Source organism: Bombina bombina, chromosome 4 (assembly GCF_027579735.1).
Source record: "Bombina bombina isolate aBomBom1 chromosome 4, aBomBom1.pri, whole genome shotgun sequence".
Lineage (NCBI taxonomy): Eukaryota > Metazoa > Chordata > Amphibia > Anura > Bombinatoridae > Bombina > Bombina bombina.
The window spans coordinates 264,010,205-264,031,025 of NC_069502.1; the positions used below are offsets into that span (position 1 = coordinate 264,010,205).

Below are 20,821 nucleotides of genomic sequence, written 5' to 3' on the forward strand. Positions count from 1 at the left end.
GCATTAAAATATATATTATTGAAAAATATTTACCTTAATAGATTTACCTTATTAGCTCAATGCACAATTAAGTCCATATGGTTATCCTTTATTAATGATACTAGTCCTAAAGCCCGTGTGCACGAGCCAAAATTCCCATCCACTTGGATCCCTTCTCCCTCCCTCCTTCCCCTTCCCTGCAGCTCTCAACTTTTTTTTCGGTAGTGCAGCGGTCCCACCCGCTCATGCCCTCCCCCCACCACGCACCGCCCCTCTCTGATGTCTGATCCTCACTGTCTGATCCTTCCTTATGGCCAGGTATGTTTGTCCTCGCGCAGTCTCTACTGCGCATGACTGCATCGGACAATCATACTTGGCCTTTTATAATATAGGATAGGATATTATTGGTACGGTATTATTCATTCAATTACACCCAGGACAAGATTGATTGTTACATTTAATTCATTTATTTTAACTGCAATATAGGTATTACACAATAATTTAATATGCTCACTAAATACTGTTCTATGCTATCTGGTGAGGTAGCTCAGTTGTTAAAATGCCCTGATTACAAAAGCCTGTTCAAAGATCCAAAGGTCACAGACTCACAGGTTCAAATCCCAGCAGGGCCGACTCAGCCCTTCATCCTTCCGAGGTCGATACAATGAGTACCATTAAATTAGGTAATAATAACAACTATTATTATTCAGCTGCCGATTTGGTTAATTCCGAGAGCGAGTGCTAAAAAAGCGCTTTGAGTCCCACTTGGAGAAAGGCGCTATATAAATACTAGTTATTATTATTATGCAAACCAAATGAATATGCTAAGAGAAATAACCGTATTCTCTGTTAAGTAGTTTGTATTCTTTCTGCAGGTAAGAATAAAAACTTACTTATACTACAAAGGTTTAAACGAACCACCATTTATTTGGTCTGATGTCCCAGATACTGAAGTTTAAATTACTCTAGGTAATATTACTTATGGAAAAGAAATTATACTTTACCAACCAGTAGTGAGGACCTTAGACAGGATAAAGCAGGCTTTGGTAATTAGTGATGAATGGAGAAGATGAGTGAAGAGCCTCCTGGTGTGATGGTACAAGATCTTGTAAAATGGGTGCCTCCCTATCCATAGTTTAGTTGACTCTTTGGCCCATATTTATCAAGCTCCGTACGGAGCTTGAAGGGCCGTGTTTCTGGCGAGTCTTCAGACTCGCCAGAAACACAAGTTATGAAACAGCGGTCTAAAGACCGCTGCTCCATAACCCTGTCCGCCTGCTCTGAGCAGGCGGACAGGAATCGCCGGAAATCAACCCGATCGAGTATGATCGGGTTGATTGACACCTCCCTGCTGGAGAGCGTATTGCAAGACCTTGATAAATAGAGGCCTTTATACTAAAAATTTCCTTATTACACATTTGGAAGTGCTTGGAATCAACATTATTATTAAGTGATGTAAATACCCTGATTATGACAGATTCATAATATAACAAGTGTCTATCCTATTTTATTAGACTTAACTAGTCCTAAAGCCAAAATCCCCATCCACTTGTATTCCCCCTCCTTCCCCTTCCCTGCCGCTCTCAACTTTTTTTTGTTTTCTGTAGTGCAGCGGTAACACCCACCCCTCCGCTCGCTCTCAGTTATGTCTGCCCATTCTCTGCTAGTAAAGGTTTTAACAGAAAATCTCTGGACAAACAGCTAAAAGAGTCTTCCAGAGGTGAATTTTAGGTTATCCACATGTCTTCATTATATCCTAAATAAGAAATATATAGTTCACCTTGAACCTAGTTGTCTGTTCAAAGTATCTGACATGACAGACATAACTGGTTCTATTATCTACAGTTATGATCTAGAGTCCAGGCAATGTTATGCTCCCAAGCCCCGGATCCCCTAACTGTATTTGAAATATTGTGCCTCTCCAAAAGCAGACCTAAAAGGCGCCATAGCTCGATTATATCCCATCTTTAATATTCCCTCTATCTGTAATAAAGAGTGATTTATACAATCCTAGGACACAGAAGTTAATGTTAATTGGACCCTTAATAAATGGGCATCCACTTTCTCTCTTAGAGCTACCCTTAAAGAAAATAAAAAAATAAAAACCTATAGGTGGTATTTGAACCCAACTCGACTGTTTAGGTTTTGTTGGGAAAGGGGCACTTACTTTCACATGTGATGGTGTTGTAAATTTGTAACACAAGCATGGTCCCAAACCTCTGAACTACTAAGCTCTATATTTAACAGGTGGATTGACCTCACCCCCACACAAGCCTTGTTACATGACCCTATCCCATGCTTATCACAGAATAGCTGTAAGCTTACTATGACCATCTGTACTGCAGCCAGGTTATGCATAGCCTGATACTGGAAGAGAGACATCCTTAAAGGAATACTGAACAAAAAAATGTTCTTTTGTGATTCAGATAGAGCATGCAATTTTAAGCAACTTTCTAATTTACTCCTATTATCAATTTTTATTTGTTTTCTTGCTATCTTTATTTGAAAAAGAAAGTCCAGAACCCTGGACAGCACTTAATTATTGGTGGATGCATTTATCCACCAATCAACAACAACCCAGGTTGTTCATCAAAATGGGCTGGCATCTAAACTTACATTCTTGCTTTTCAAATAAAAATACCAAGAGAATGAAGAACATTTGATAAAAGGAGTAAATTAGAAAGTTGCTTAAAATTGCATGCTCTATCTGAATCACAAAAGAAAAAAAATGGGTTCAGTGTCCCTTTAACTGTTCCCTTATTATTCGTAAGATTGATTACATCTTTCAGTTGTCCAGCATCTCAGCAGATCTATTGGCCCAAAGGGATCAATTTCTACTAATCTGGGAATCCTGGATAATGTACTCTGAAGCCGCCCATAGATATACTCACAGAACACAACCAGTGGTAGACCAGACCCTTAAACAGCATCATTGCTAATATTATCCCTCCTAGCAACTATGGGAAAGTTTGTATGTGATTATAATATAGAGTGTATACTTTGCTTAAAGGGACAGTCTAGTCCAAAATAAACTTTCATGATTCAGATAGAGAATGTAATTTTAAACCATTTTCCTATTTACTTTTATCACCAATTTTGCTTTGTTCTCTTGGTATTCTTAGTTTAAAGCTAAACCTAGGAGGTTCATATGCTAATTTCTACGCCTTTGAAGTCCGCCTCTTCTCTCAGGGCATTTTGACAGTTTTTCACTACTAGAGTGTGTTAGTTCATGTGTGTCATATAGATAACACTGTGCTCACGCACGTGAGGTTCCAGTGAGACAGTTTTGATTGACTAAAATGGATGTCTGTCAAAAGAACTGAAATAAGGGGGCAGTTTGCAGAGGCTTAGATACAGGGTAATCACTGAAGTAAAAAGTGTATTTATATAACCGTGTTGGTTATGCAAAACTAGGGTATGGGTAATAAAGGGATTATCTATCTTTTTAAACAATGACAATTCTGGTGTAGACTGTCCCTTTAACTACTGCCGCTGTAAATTATCTTATATGTTGTTATTTATCTGTGCAAATGTAAATGTAATTTTGAAAGATTTAATAAAAATTATTTAAATTTTTTTTTAATTTGAGAAAAATCCTGTTTCCTATTTTTTCTACCTTGCTAGAGGTATACCTGATTGAACAAAGAAAAAACGGAGAAGCATTAATTAATTCCTGATGAAACTGGCTCAGTTGTATCCAGTTCCATGGTCTTTTGCTGACATGGATAACCCATCTAATGTGATCTTCCCTATGGGCACGTCATGGTTCTTTGTATCATTAGGTAGCAGAGGCTTGCTCTAAAGCTAAAACACGCAGTTTGATTTTCAAGGCTATGGTGTATGGAAATTATAAGTTAGTTGTACGAAAAGTATATTGCTCAAAATAAAAGCAGAAACTACATGTGTTCCTAATCCCACCTTTCCATACACTTTGTGTTATTATGTGGAATTATCATGAGTCTGAGGCAGAAGCCCTACCTGAGGACTGCGGGGTGACAGGCGTGTTTGCGCTATAAATAAGGGTCTAATGGATTCCCAATAAAATTTGATGTCCAGGAATGTATCAAGTTTTTGGGTTCTATAATAGCCATACTCCTCCAGGACAAGTGTTTCATCAACGTGAGTTATCAACTCAAACCAAGTAGGGACTATTGAGTTTTTCCATTTTCTAGCTATTAATGTTTTAGCCGAATTAAGGATGAATTGCGTTAAACGTTGGTGTAAATAACCAACTTTTCTCGGTAGTAAGTTCAATATCGCTATAGTGGGTTCTAGTCTAAATGAAGAGTTGAACAAATTTTGTAGTAGGGATTCAATGTGGTACCAAAAGGGGCGTAATACGGGGCAATCCCACCACATGTGTAGCATTGTTCCCTTTTGATCACAACCCCTCCAGCATTTGTCTGTGGTGGTAGTGTATATACTTTTTAGCCGAGTGGGCGTGAGGTACCACCTTGTTAAAATTTTGTAGTTAAGTTCTATCATCTTTGTTGAGGTGGATGAGGTTTTAGTGTAGTGGAAGATGCGTTTCCATGTCTGTCTATCCAGTTCGTTTTTCAGCTCTAAGTGCCATTTGTGTGTGAAGGGCGGCATATCTATTGTATTATTGGCTAAGAGAATGGATTTTGCTAATGTTCTGAGAATAATATGTAGATGTATTTTTAATTATATTATAGTTGATCAAAGGACCACTAAATACAGAAGAATTGAGTAATTGACAAATACACAATAAAAAGACAATGCCTAAGCACTCTGAATTTGAAATGAGGAGTAGAAAATGTACTTCAAATTTCAAAGTTAATTCAATTTTCCCTCCCCCTGTATCATGTGAAAAAGTTTACATTTTATTTAAATGATCGCATTTGGTGGCGAAACTGTGGCATGAAATATACTAAAATGAGCCTAGATCAATACCTTGGGTTGTCTACAAAAAATATAAAGTTTTGATAGGTAAATAAAAAAACAAACAAGACTCTGTTTAAATGGAGTGCTAAAAAATCTTCGGTCTTTTAGGCAAGTTTTTCTCTGAAATTCCTGGTCATTAAGGGGTTAATCTCCCTTTCACAATTTTTCTGAACATCTACATATGGTGCACTAAACATTGAAGAAGAAAAAAACCTGTGATTCGCTAGGATCACAGAGCAGGAATGCTTCCCAGAAAGTTCCCCTTGTGAAGATCAAGTACAGAATATGCTGGTCCCTGAGTGCTTAACAGCTCACTCTACAAGGGTAGTCTCTTCTTTTGTGACAGCAGAGGTTAAAACCTCTACTTCAAGCATATGTAAGGTTGTAAGGTAGTCTACACTACTATGGGACCTATTTATCATGATGTGAGTGGACATGATCCAATATTGCGGATTATGTCCGCTGCACATCGATAAATGCCGACAGCATACGCTCTCTGCATTTATCATTGCACCATCGGCCGCTAGCAGGGGGTGTCAATCAACCCGATCGTATTCGATTGTGTTGACTTCCGGTGATGTCTGTCCTCCGCCTCAGAGCAGGCGGACAGGTTATGGAGCAACAGCCTTTAGATCGCTGCTTCATAACTTGTGAAGGCTCGCCAGAAACACGGGGCATCAAGCTCCATTCAGAGCTTGATAATTCGGCCCCTATATATCATTTTGAAGAGCTACAGAATGGATGTTCAGCCAGAAATGTAAAATTATGCATTCTGTTTTGCAATTATAAAATATATAAATATATCACGCTTTAACATTATATATGGTATTTCTCATTCTTAATCTATCCAAATGTATTTTGTTACATGGAAACATAGATTTTGAAGGCAGATAAGAACCATACTGTAATAAAAGATTGGCTCAGAAAATCCTTTTGATTCCACAATACGTAATAAAGTTATAAAAATAAAATGAATTATTGCCACGCACGCAGAAAAATCAAATACTTCTTATTTCAGTTGTAGAATATAAACATTATAGCACCAAGGATACGACTTATATCATAGGAAAATGAAGAGTTGAGAGACTTACTTTCCGTAACATCACGCATCAGGACCATCCACTGTGTGAGTCCGTCTGTACGGCTATCCTCTGTTTGGGGTATCTATATACAGCAACTCTCTACACGTGGAGAACGCTGACCCTCACTCTCGTTCAGGTCCCAACCACGTGACAAGCCTTGTATAATCCAATGAAGCAAACATTGGAACATATGCAGCACTCATGCCAAGGATCATCCGAATTGTGCCTCTATCTAGTAAGCATCCCTCCACTTGAGGAGTTGTGTGCAACTATTCTCTGTACTGTTGGAGCCGCTAAGCCACAGTTTCAGTCAGGAAAGGCCACGTGACCCAGTCTGTCCAATCTACTGCCACCAAATTCAAAGTGTGTACGTTCACTTTGTGCTCTGCTGAAAAAAAACTGGCAGTCTATAAGCTAAAGTGTCACTCAAGGATCCAGTGAGAAATCTTCTTATTATAAAACGTAGCTTTTATTTGCAGTATAAATAAAATACAAAGGAGGAAATCACGAAAAATTAGAAAAACACACAGCGCAACCAGATTTAAGGTGAAAAATAATTTATTAAAAGCACCACCCTGCTTCTAAATGCACTTACAGGGTTGAAATAACAAATTCTCTCATCACAAAGTAATGGACAGCCTCGATACAGTCAGCTTCGATACAGCTTCTGCTTAAATTTACCACTTTACGCTGTTTGCAGTGATCCTCTAGACGAATATGTACTCACACTGCTTACTCCGGCACTTGGTAGCAGAGAAGACCGCTGGTCACATGTTTTTACCCCAAAGAAGTCTGCTCAATTTTAAGCAGATGAAACGCGTAGTGTTTTCAGGGAACATTTATGTTTCTTTTAGACATTCACGGACAATAATGCACAAACAGCTAAGTGAACAGCGGTCTTCTCTGCTTCCAAGTGCCGGAGTAAGCGGTGCGAGTACATATCCATCTGCAGGATCACTGCAAACGTCACAAAGTGGTAAATTTAAGCAGAAGCTGTATCGAAGCTGACTGTATCGAAGCTGTCCATTACTTTGTGATGAGCGAATATGTTATTTCAACCCTGTAAGTGCATTTAGAAGCAGGGTGGTGCTTTTAATAAATTGTTTTTCATCTTGAATCGGGTTGCGTTGTGTGTTTTTCTTGTTTTTAGATATTTTTGTCTTTATTGGGACAAAGTGACACGGTTTTATCTCGTAGCTTCAACTTCGACAATGAGACAACATCCCAACATTGAGTTCACTATCGGAAAATACTCAAAAAATCATTGGATACTTTGAGATCTTAGCTATCTGTGTCTCCAGTAGAACAAGAATGTGCAAGTACTGTTTTATACTCCTACAGTGGACTCTGATGTTTTTGTTGGAACTGTTGTTACTGTTAATATTATATTTTGTTCAGGGTCTCTCAGTTTTTTATACATTGCATCTTCTTTATATATAGTGGTTACTTTCTGTTTTAAAGGGTTTTACATTTGTTTCTCCTTGTTGTGTATATCTGACATATTGCGCTGATAGATTTTTCTGTTTTTTGTTCATTGAGAAAATCACGAGACAATGTGCATCATGAAGAAAAACTTTATTAACTATATAACGAGACGCAACATCAATCTTTTGTTTATACTTAACCCAGGCATTCTCAAAGTCCCCCACAGTGTTTGTCATTACCTCCTCTAATGAAAGTTTAAGATGTTCTTCCTCAAATTGCTATTGAACCTACTACGCTTTAACTTGAGATCATAGCTCCTTTTTCTGGCATTGCTCTTTTTATGAAAAATACTTACAGGGGGCTAGTTATCAAGCCGTCTACTTTTCTGGCTTCGCCGGCCCAATACGTCCGCCTAAGCTCGCCTACCTTCGCCGCCGCGGACCTTGAATACGTTCGCCTAAGTTATCAAATAAAGCTGTCAAAAAGCCGCGGGGCGATGAGCAGCGGACTGTGACAGTTATCACTCATCCGATCTCGCTGCCCTTCGGCTTTTTCCCAGCTTTATTGCTAGCCTGTCACTAAGCACTCACACTAAACTGCACTGTTCTGCCCCCTATACCGGCGCCCCCGGAGCCCCCCGCAACTAAATAAAGTTACTAACCCCTAAACCGCCGCTCCTAGACCCTGCCGCAACTCTTATAAATGTATTAACCCCTAAACCGCCGCTCCCGGACACCGCTGCCACCTACATTATACCTAGTAACCCCTATCCTGCCCCCCCTATACCGTCGCCCTCTATTATAAAATTATTAACCCCTATCCTGCTGATCCCGCACCTCTCCACAACTAAATAAATAGTTTAACCCCTAAACCGCCGCTCCATGAACCCGCCGCAACCTATAATAAATTTATTAACCCCTATCCTGCCCCCCACTACGCCGCCGCCACTGTAATAAAATGATTAACCCCTAAACCTAAGTCTAACCCTAACCATAACGCCCCCCTAACTTAAATATTAATTAAATAAATCTAAATAAATTAACTCTTATTAACTAAATGAATCCTATTTAAAACTAAATACTTACCTTTAAAATAAACCCTAATATAGCTACAATATAAATAATAATTATATTCTAGCTATCTTAGGATTTATTTTTATTTTACAGGTACCTTTCAATTTATTTTAACCATGTACAATAACTATTAAATAGTTATTAACTATTTAATAGCTTACCTAGCTAAAATAAAGAGAAATGTACCTGTGAAATAAATCCTAACCTAAGTTACAATTACACCTAACACTACACTATACTTTAATAAATTATTCCTATTTAAAAATAAATACTTACCTGTAAAATAAACCCTAAGATAGCTACAATGTAATTAATAATTATATTATAGCTATCTTAGGATTTATATTTATTTTACAGGTAACTTTGTATTTATTTTAGCTAGTTAGAATAGTTATTAAATAGTTATTAACTATTTAATAACTACCTAGCTAAAAGAAATACAAAATTACCTGTAAAATAAATCCTAACTTAAGTTACAATTAAACCTAATACTACACTATCATTAAATTAACTAAATAAACTACCTACAAAGAACTACAATGAAATACAATTACATAAACTAACTAAAGTACAAAAAATAAAAAAAGCTAAGTTACAAAAAATAAAAAATTAAGTTACAAACATGTTAAAAATATTACAACAATTTTAAGCTACTTACACCTAATCTAAGCCCCCTAATAAAATAACAAACCCCCCCAAAATAAAAAAAATCCCTACCCTATTCTAAATTACATAAATTTCAAAGCTCTTTTACCTTACCAGCCCTTAAAAGGGCCATTTGTGGGGGCATGCCCCAAAAAGTTCAGCTCTTTTGCCTGTAAAATAAAAATACAACCCCCCCCCAACATTAAAACCCACCACCCACATACCCCTAATCTAACCCAAACCCCCCTTACAAAAACCTAACACTAATCCCCTGAAGATCATCCTACCTTGAGTCGTCTTCACTCAGCCGAGCCACCGATGGAACTGAAGAGGACATCCGGAGCGGAAGAAGTTAATCCTCCAAGCGGCGCTGAAGAAATCTTCCATCCGATGAAGTCATCATCCAGGCGGCGCTGAAGAAGTCTTCGATCCGGCCGATGTCATCTTCAAAGAGGCGCTGAAGAGGTCTTCTATCCGGGCGAAGTCATCTTCCAAGCCGGGTCTTGAATCTTCCTTCCGCCGACGCGGAACCACCTTCTTCACCGACGGACTACGACGAATGACGGCTCCTTTAAGGGACGTCATCCAAGATGGCGTCCCCTCAATTCCGATTGGCTGATAGGATTCTATCAGCCAATCGGAATTAAGGTAGGAAAATCTGATTGGCTGATGGAATCAGCCAATCAGATTCAAGTTCAATCCGATTGGCTGATCCAATCAGCCAATCAGATTGAGCTCGCATTCTATTGGCTGATCGGAACAGCCAATAGAATGCGAGCTCAATCTGATTGGCTGATTCCATCAGCCAATCAGATTTTCCTACCTTAATTCCGATTGGCTGATAGAATCCTATCAGCCAATCGGAATTGAGGGGACGCCATCTTGGATGACGTCCCTTAAAGGAGCCGTCATTCGTCGTAGTCCGTCGGTGAAGAAGGTGGTTCCGCGTCGGCGGAAGGAAGATTCAAGACCCGGCTTGGAAGATGACTTCGCCCGGATAGAAGACCTCTTCAGCGCCTCTTTGAAGATGACATCGGCCGGATCGAAGACTTCTTCAGCGCCGCCTGGATGATGACTTCATCGGATGGAAGATTTCTTCAGCGCCGCTTGGAGGATTAACTTCTTCCGCTCCGGATGTCCTCTTCAGTTCCATCGGTGGCTCGGCTGAGTGAAGACGACTCAAGGTAGGATGATCTTCAGGGGATTAGTGTTAGGTTTTTGTAAGGGGGGTTTGGGTTAGATTAGGGGTATGTGGGTGGTGGGTTTTAATGTTGGGGGGGGTTGTATTTTTATTTTACAGGCAAAAGAGCTGAACTTTTTGGGGCATGCCCCCACAAATGGCCCTTTTAAGGGCTGGTAAGGTAAAAGAGCTTTGAAATTTATGTAATTTAGAATAGGGTAGGGATTTTTTTTATTTTGGGGGGGTTTGTTATTTTATTAGGGGGCTTAGATTAGGTGTAAGTAGCTTAAAATTGTTGTAATATTTTTAACATGTTTGTAACTTAATTTTTTATTTTTTGTAACTTAGCTTTTTTTATTTTTTGTACTTTAGTTAGTTTATGTAATTGTATTTCATTGTAGTTCTTTGTAGGTAGTTTATTTAGTTATTTTAATGATAGTGTAGTATTAGGTTTAATTGTAACTTAAGTTAGGATTTATTTTACAGGTAATTTTGTATTTCTTTTAGCTAGGTAGTTATTAAATAGTTAATAACTATTTAATAACTATTCTAACTAGCTAAAATAAATACAAAGTTACCTGTAAAATAAATATAAATCCTACGATAGCTATAATATAATTATTAATTACATTGTAGCTATCTTAGGGTTTATTTTACAGGTAAGTATTTATTTTTAAATAGGAATAATTTATTAAAGTATAGTGTAGTGTTAGGTGTAATTGTAACTTAGGTTAGGATTTATTTCACAGGTACATTTCTCTTTATTTTAGCTAGGTAAGCTATTAAATAGTTAATAACTATTTAATAGTTATTGTACATGGTTAAAATAAATTGAAAGGTACCTGTAAAATAAAAATAAATCCTAAGATAGCTAGAATATAATTATTATTTATATTGTAGCTATATTAGGGTTTATTTTAAAGGTAAGTATTTAGTTTTAAATAGGATTCATTTAGTTAATAAGAGTTAATTTATTTAGATTTATTTAATTAATATTTAAGTTAGGGGGCGTTAGGGTTAGGGTTAGGTTTAGGGGTTAATCATTTTATTACAGTGGCGGCGGCGTAGTGGGGGGCAGGATAGGGGTTAATAAATTTATTATAGGTGGCGACGGTGTAGGGGGGGCAGATTAGGGGTTAATAAATGTATTATAGGTGGCGACGGTGTAGGGGGGGCAGGATAGGGGTTAATACATTTAATATAGGTTGCGGCGGGTTCAGGGAGCGGCGGGTTAGGGGTTAATACATTTATTATAGTTGCGGGGGGCTCCGGGAGCGGCGGTGTTACGGTACCAACAGTGTACCAAGGGTTAATACCAGGGAACAACGTCCTGCATAGGGAATCAGCAATTCACAAACCAGCCAGTTTTCAGGTTTAAACAGAATATATGCTTTATTTGAAGGCAGCACACAGATTTATACACCCTGGCTTCAGGTTACAAAGGGCATTGGTTTAACAGTAAAGCAAACATATGAACAATGCATCAAACAATTGTCTATTCACAGGTAAAACAGATTAACATATTAAGTTAATTAACTAGGGAAGAACGTTTACTCAGACAATCTGATGTTGGGCAGTCTAGTTAACATAATCACACAAGGACACAATCAGTTTACCCAGACAGACTCCTGAGACACAATCAGATCTTAAACATACATAGAATACATCTTATTACAGAATATAGGAACAGTTCTTATTAGCTATAAAGTCTTTTATGCCCACTTTGCTTATAGAGTCACAATTGCTCCCACAAGGGGCACTCACACCCTGTACCCATCCTGTATTTATGGATACAGGGTGACATAGACATAAGACAGAGGTATGAAAGTACATGGGGTGTCCAGCATATAAAATTCCATATTTCCATGCAGTCTCTGGGTATCCTTAAGCCCATGTACCTCCAGCCCAAAGAATGTTCCATAACAGGCCCTCCAATGTACAGTGGCGAGATTGGTTTTGTCACATCTCTCCCCTTTTCCAAACAGACTAACAGGGTATCTGACCTCCTGCCGGTCAGTGCCCTGGTTAGTCCAGCAACCCACCCATAAAACACAATTAGTAGTACAGCCCACCCACAATAAATGGTTACTACACCTGAGTACGGGGAAAACTTGTCCATGTCCAGGTGCCTCACCACAGCTGTGTGGGGGACTGGTACGCTGAATTGGTGGGTTGCGAGGTGGGCAGAGACCAGCTGTACTCTGCCCGGGTGCCAGCACTACCATGGAAGTAGCCTGGTGGGAGCCTGGTTGCTGGAGGGGAAGACCGACTGTCTCCCCTTCGGATACATAGCTGTGCTGCTGGAGGGGGAGACCAATCGTCTCCCCTTTGGCTAAACAGCCGTGTTGCTGGGGGACAGGACCATCAAACTCCTCTCCCTCTGGTTTGTCATGCTCGGCTGTCCAGGGTATATACTGTGGCATATACCACCAGAGCGCCTGGTAGGCATGTCAGTTTGCTGGGACAATCCATCTGTATTCCCGTTATGAGAGAGAATTCCTGTCCATACAAACAAGGGTTCAAATTCCTCAGTGCCCAGACCAGGGCCAAACAGTCCTTCAAAATCCCATCAGCTTCTTTACGAGTTTTCTGTACCTGCTCTTTATAGGTATCCACAATCCCTTCATACTGACATAGGGTGCCCTTGAGTTGCTGCACCTCACTATGAGCCAGCGTCAGCTTCTCCTCCAGTGTCACTAAGTTTGTCTTTAATGTTTCATGTTCCACTCTCAAGCTGGTGTTTTCTGCAGTTTGTCGGTGCAGCTTGTCTAGCAGAGATTCCTGTTCTAAACGTGCTTTTTCCTCTGCGCTCCTCTTCTCCTTCATCAGCGCATTGTAACGGGACCTCCACATATCAATAGCGGATAGAGATTTACTGAGCTCAGCGTCCTGGGGCTTAGCAGCAGGTGGGTCAGTCTCTGCTGCACGGATCTGGGCACGGGTAGTCACAGAGTTAACATCAGCGGGACCCATAGGAGCGTAGGCAGAAACAAGGGGGGCCAAGTCATTTCCAAGAAGAACATCAGCAGGTAAGTCCTTCTTGACCCCCACATTCACAGGTCTAGCGCCCACTCCCCAATCCAAATGTACCCTGGCAACAGGTAGGCTGAACACATCGCCCCCTGCTACCCTCACAGCCACAGTGTCTCCAGTGTACTGTTTCTCAGACACCAAGTTCTTTTGAAGCAAGGTCATGGTAGCACCAGTATCCCGTAGACCACTGACCTTCTTCCCATTCACTTTAACCAGTTGCCGGTTATTCCGGTGGGCAGCTTGCACAAGGTCTGCCTCATGTAGGATGCTCCAGCATTCTTGCGCCTCTACGTAGCGGGCCGCAGGCTGAGGATTACGTGGGATTCCGCCGGCGGGTCTTCTCCAGGACTGCGCTTGGTTCGCTGCGTTTAGGGGACACTCTGGTCTTTTGTGCCCTAGTTGCTTACATCTAAAGCACCGAATAGGTTGTGAGTAGCCCCGCGAATTGAACAGGGCTCTCTGAGGGTAGTTTGTGGCCGGAGGCCGTGTGGTATAGCGGTGCGCCGGGGTTTGGTAACTGGCAGCTGCTGGGGTGACTGGGGGTCTGTACTCCACTCTAGCAGGGGGCTTAGTGGTAGCAATGTCCAGTTTGCGGGCATCCGTATACTCATCTGCCAAGCGAGCCGCTTCCTGCAGGGTGGAGGGTTTACGGTCCCGAACCCACTCTCGAACTCCTGCGGGTAATTTGTCGAAGCAATGTTCCAACAGGAATAGCTGCAGCACCTCTTCCCCAGATATGGCTTGGCACCCCGCTATCCAGTGAGCTGCTGTGCGGTGCACCTTACATGCCCACTCAAGGTAGGAATCTCCAGCTAATTTAACAGTGTCTCTGAACCGTCTCCGGTATGCCTCCGGTGTAACCGCATACCTGGAGAGCAGAGCCTCTTTTACAGTATTATAATCCCTGACTTCCTCATCTGGAATGGCCCGAAAAGCCTCTCTGGCCCGGCCGGATAATTTTCCAGATAATATCGTGACCCAGTCCTCTGCGGGTACCTTGTGTAGTGCACATTGCCTCTCAAAATCCGCAAGGTACCCATCAATCTCTCCTTCTGTTTCCAGGAAGTTTTTAAAAGCTGCAAAATGTACTTTTCTCTTTTCCATCTTAGTCAGTATTGTAATAATCCCCCTCTTCCTGAGGTTACTGGCTTGTGTAGTTGCTCTTCTGGGCGATAAGGTTCATTCCGTCGCTGCCACCAATGTTACGGTACCAACAGTGTACCAAGGGTTAATACCAGGGAACAACGTCCTGCATAGGGAATCAGCAATTCACAAACCAGCCAGTTTTCAGGTTTAAACAGAATATATGCTTTATTTGAAGGCAGCACACAGATTTATACACCCTGGCTTCAGGTTACAAAGGGCATTGGTTTAACAGTAAAGCAAACATATGAACAATGCATCAAACAATTGTCTATTCACAGGTAAAACAGATTAACATATTAAGTTAATTAACTAGGGAAGAACGTTTACTCAGACAATCTGATGTTGGGCAGTCTAGTTAACATAATCACACAAGGACACAATCAGTTTACCCAGACAGACTCCTGAGACACAATCAGATCTTAAACATACATAGAATACATCTTATTACAGAATATAGGAACAGTTCTTATTAGCTATAAAGTCTTTTATGCCCACTTTGCTTATAGAGTCACAATTGCTCCCACAAGGGGCACTCACACCCTGTACCCATCCTGTATTTATGGATACAGGGTGACATAGACATAAGACAGAGGTATGAAAGTACATGGGGTGTCCAGCATATAAAATTCCATATTTCCATGCAGTCTCTGGGTATCCTTAAGCCCATGTACCTCCAGCCCAAAGAATGTTCCATAACAGGCCCTCCAATGTACAGTGGCGAGATTGGTTTTGTCACAGGCGGTTTAGGGGTTAATATGTATAGAGTAGCTTGCGGTGGGCTCCGGGAGCGGCGGTTTAGGGGGTAATAACTTTATTTATTTGCGGCGGTGTAGGGGGGGTCAGATTAGTGGTGTTTAGACTCGGGGTACATGTTAGGGTGTTAGGTGTAGACAGCTCCCATAGAAATCAATGGGATGTCTGTCAGCAGCGAACTTGTACTTTCGCTATGGTCAGACTCCCATTGATTCCTATGGGATCCGCCGCCTCCAGGCTGGCGCTTTGAAAACCAGGTACGCTGGGCCGTAAAAGTGCCGAGCGTACCTGCTAGTTTTTTGATAGCTAGCAAAAGTAGTGAGAATGTGCCGCACTTGTGTGCGGAACATCTGGAGTGACGTAAGAATCGATCTGTGTCGGACTGAGTCCGGCGGATCGAAGCTTACGTCACAAAATTCTACTTTTGCCGGTCTCGAGCCTTTGATAACTAAGGCGTATCAGCCTCGCCACAAATACGCTGCGGAATACGCAGCGTATTTGAGGTTGACGGCTTGATAACTACCCCCCAGAGCCTCAACTTTACTAAGCCCTGTAATATACTTGAAAGTGTCTATCATGCCACCTATTTCCCTTATCACCTCTAAGCTATACATATTTAGGTCATTGAGCCTTTCCCAGTAAGCTACTACTCTTGTACAATGGGATGCTAAACTCCAATAACTCAGAAGTTATTGTGAGCTCACCCATCACTTTCTCTAATGGTGTGAAGTCAGCATTCAGGGTACCCATCACCCATCATGCAAACAAAACATGGAGACTGGAGAGTGTTTTCCCCCTCTATAATCCTTACACACATCTTCTATGTGTCTTGGACAGTTATGATAAACTTTTCTTTGTTTGTATTAATGCATTGTTTAACTTTATGTAGCTATAGGAGTGACGAAACAATCTTTGTTAGGTTTGTTTCTGTTGACATTGTATAATCATAAAAATAAATAAAAGGTTGGAGAATCATAAGTTGTGAACTCCATTTTATGTGATTAACTATGGTTGGAATTGTATATTTTGAAAATGAATAGTGTTCTATAAATAAACTAAACTGTACCTTTATTTATGAATTTGTATTGAAGATGTGCACCATCATTATTTTATTTAGATAATCATTATATTCCATAACCCCCATCCAGCCGACCACCACAAAAGTTGTTTTTTTTTTTCATTAGGTGACATTTCCACCTCTTATCCAATAGGCATGCTAGCCATAAACAAAAACAGTTTTGTGGGGAGTGCCCAAATGGGGGTTACGGAATGTAACGATTATCTAAATAAAATAATGTTGTAGCGCATCTTCGATTCAAATTCATGAATGAAGGTACAGTAGAAAAAAAAAAAAATCATAATATACATTTGTGCACATTAAAATTTCCAATCAATTTAATGGTGAGAGATCTAATAATCTGTATTCTATAGATAAAGCCTTTGATAAGAGTTGTTAAGTGCCAAGTGTTAAAGGGACACTAAACCCAAAAAAAAATTATTTAATGATTCAGATAGAGCATGCAATTTTAAGCAACTTTCTAATTTACTACTATTTTAAATATTTCTTTGTTCTCCTGCTACCTTTATTTAAAAAGCAGAAATGTAAAGCTTAAAGGGACACTTAATTTTTTATTTTGTGATTCTGATAGAGCATGGAATTTTAAGCAACTTTCTAATTTACTCCTATTATCAAATGTTCTTTATTCTCTTGGTATGTTTATTTGAAAAGCAAAAATGTAAGTTTAGATGCGGCCCATTTTTGGTGAACAACCTTGGTTGTCCTTGCTGATTGGACAGCACCAATAAACAAGTGCTGTCCATGGTCCTGAACCAAACGTTTGCTGGCTCCTTAGCGTAGATGCCTTCTTTTTCAAATAAAGATAGCAAGAGAACGAAGAAAATTTGATAATAGGAGTAAATTAGAAAGTTGCTTAAAATTGGATGCTCTATCTGAATCATGAAAGAAAAAAATTTGGGTTCAGTGTCCCTTTAAGAGCCGTCCCATTTTTGGCTGAGAAACTGGGTTATGTTTGCTTATTGGTTTGCTAAATGTATCCAACAATAAGAAAGTGCTATCAATGGTGCTGAATCTAAAATGGGCTGACTCCTAAGCTTTAAATTGCTGCTTTTTAAATAAAGATAGCAAGAGAACAAATAAAAAATTGATAGTAGGAGTAAATTATAAAGTTGCTTAAAATTGCATGCTCTATTTGAATAATTAAAGAAAAAAATTTGGGTTTAGTGTCCCATTAAAAAGATGCTGTTTTTGTTGCCATATTTACTAAAACTTTTAGACAGAACATTTCATTATTAGAAGAAACCAATGTACAAGCTATTCCATTATTACCAAAGGTTAGAAATAAAAACCCATACTAAGTTCAATAATGTGAAATTCCTCTTGATAGTTTTAAATATAGCTGACCACTCTGGAGTGTAATTTTAGGGTCAAAGAGCTGTATTGATTTTTTTTTACATACAGCCTTCTGCATCATTTGGTAAATCCTAACGCATATTTTATATGAGCTGAATATTATGGTCATGCCCAGCTAACGAAATAGCCACACACACGTATATGTTATATTAACAAAATGCCATCATCCCCTAAAATAAATACAGTAAGTAATAGGATGATGTGGACTAATATTTCTATTCTTAGCTGACACCTATAGACTCGCCCACATAGCCCCGCCTCTTTTCTCTCATTGGTCAATTTACAGTGTTCAGCGTCTGATATTGGGCATCATTCCGCTACTTTGCTCTCCAATTGGTCACCGTTCGCAGTGACTTACCCGGTAGCTGTTTTCCGGTTCCGGTTGGGTTCGGCCCGGTTCGGTTCGGCTGCGGATGGCAGAATCCGGGCTAAGGGCTAGAAGAGACCGGAACCGGAACCAGCCCTGGAGGGAGCAGGTAAGCCCGTGCCTGTATATATTTTATTTAGCTAAATGGGTGCATAAATATCCATGTAGATGTGCAGGTTCGTTAATAGTAATTTTTATTGTAAAATACAATTTGATTGCAAAAATAGCAGATTTCGCCATGTAACAAATAAATATATTTATACATTTTCATTAGTTTAATGTATGATGGCAATTTGCATTATAGTGTCATGATCACAATGCATAATTACCCAGTGTGACAGGCATATGTTCCCATACGTGACAAAAACGCCTTGATTTATATGAAACCAAGTACTCTTTGTATAGTGCACAGAGAAATGTATATGAAAACCTAATATATTGCAGGCGCTTGTTATTATTATATGCCATTGCCAACACCTTAAACATTATACACAAACGTATGCCTTATATATCCCATACATAGACCCACTTGAAGGCACATATTGTACAAAACAGTTTTATAATCACACTTACATTCCCATATATTATTATTTGCACACACAATTAACATATATATATATATATATATATATATATATATATATATATATATATATATATATATATATATATATATATATATATATACATACATGGTCTCACACTATGTACAAAATCTCCTTTACTCAAGCCTCAAAGATATGGTTACATTTCCTCAGGGTGTATATTAAAGGGACATAAGTGCAAAAAGAAAATGCTCTAATGTGAGAGCATTTTATAATTGCAAATGGATGCATGTTTAACTCTGCGAATGATTTAAACACCCACTTAAAATTAGCTCCATTGCAGCAATGCACTACTGCTTCAGAACTAAACATGGCTGGTGGCTATGCACGTATGCCTCTTGTCATTGGCTCACTGACGGTGTTGCGCTATGGTTCAGTGATGAATTGGTACTTGGGAGCTAATATTTTCTTATTACACTTGTATATTCCTTTAATTATAAAAGAATTGAAAGTAAATTGTAGCTGCTGTTAAAATATGTTCTTACATTACTATATATACAATATACAAGGTGAATAAATCCCAACATAGACTGGGACAGGTGTACTGGAGAGGAACCTAGTAACTGGAATGACTTGAAATAACTTGGTTGGTGATAGGTAACAGAATTGACGACAGCAGAATTTGGATGGGTTTGAAACAATAAAGGCTTATCATTAGGAACAGAGTTCTGGAAAATACATGCGTAAACCATCTAGAAATGTGACTGTCCGACACAAGCTGCAGTCAAAGTAATAAAGGGCCTCAGGAGACAAGGATGGCATCTATATCAATTATATTCATACAGTCACTGAAATATAACAGAAGCCACCACAAAGCACATCACATGGGTGACAGACAGGACTTCACATAGCATGTCACATGGATGACATCCGAATATGCTGCATGGAGGTAATGCACAGTCATTGGTGTCTATTTATACACGTTGGCCTCAGTCCCCCCCAGTTAAAGGGACAGTCAACATTAATCCAAAGCTTTCAGCATCTAATTCTCAAAGGGGCATTGCAGTGAGAAAATGACATATTCTAATTTTTTTTAGAGCATGTAATTTTAGCGTTAACCACTCTACGAGTCTGTGTGTTTAACGCATCTCTTTGTAGGGGATAAACATGTGTTTAAGTACCACTCTGGAGCTGCAGAGAACTGCTGGTCTGGAGCAGATGTGGCCTCAGAGCCAATCAGCAGCTGCAGTCACATAACCTACCTGTGTTGCTACTGATTTGCTCACCAGCTGTGTCTGCATGGGAACAACATTATTTCGGGGGCTTTAGGTGGCTAACCACTTTGTGGCTGCTGATTAATTTTTTTAATATATAATAGCAGCAGTCAGTTCTGCAAACCCTACGACAACCTATCACCCCAAGCTTTCCTTTATCAGCGTGTATATGTATAGACCCCGTGAGAGAGCACAGGAAAAAGATTTGGGGAAGGCAGTTGTCTTCTTTTAGGCAGAACCACTTGCTGATTATTTAAATAAAAAGTGGCGCAAGTAGAAGACAACTTTGTTGTAAAAATACTTAAGCAGGTATTGTGGTTTACTTTCAGCTAAAGGGACAGTCAACACCTTGAGATTTTTAGATACAATGTTTAGTTACGTGTAATTAAATATCTTTGTGATGTATTTTCATTTATTTTACTGCTTTTTTTTAATATCATTTCATCTGAAAATTGAGTAATTTCTAATTCTCAAAACTTGAAATGTGCTGACTTCTCAAGGTTAACCCTGCTACATATCTATCTCTAATTGGCTTTGTAAGATAACTGCAAAACAATGTATTTTATGCTAACTTTATGACAGGGGCTAGCCTTTTTGTCTGTGTGCTAAAGCCCAGATTGGCTCCTCCAAATAAGGCAAGTGGTGGGAGGAGTTTGGCAATTGAAAACCAGTTGCAGTAAAAAGGATGTTAATTTGTTTCATCCCCTAAAAGGGCCATTATAGCTGAAAAATGACATGCACTAATTGGTTAGATCATGTCAATATAAGATTGTTGACCTGCTACCACAGTGTGTTTAACCCACGCAAAAGGGGTTAAACACACAGTAGAAGTGTCACTTGGGATCCATCGAGCACGCACTTCTGATCCTGAGTAGAACCTGCTGCTGATATTATCTGCAGTGCTAGTTACACATCTGAGTTGTGCTAAAGTATTGCCATTTCTACACCTATATACTGCTGTTACAGTCCATGCGTTCACTTCA

General features: G+C 39.5%; 1 protein-coding gene across 2 annotated transcripts in view; it reads left to right on the top strand.

Annotated features, from left to right (window-relative positions):
- The first annotated feature begins 17,994 nt into the window (after positions 1-17,994).
- The window catches only part of AMMECR1L (AMMECR1 like), a 262,781-nt gene continuing 259,954 nt past the window's right edge, over positions 17,995-20,821 (top strand). Inside the window, exon 1 of one of the 2 annotated variants that reach the window (XM_053709953.1) lies at positions 17,995-18,128. The gene's annotated coding sequence lies outside the window, so the exon portion shown is untranslated. The remainder of the gene's footprint in view (positions 18,129-20,821) is intronic. The other variant, XM_053709954.1, reaches the window with a different exon arrangement.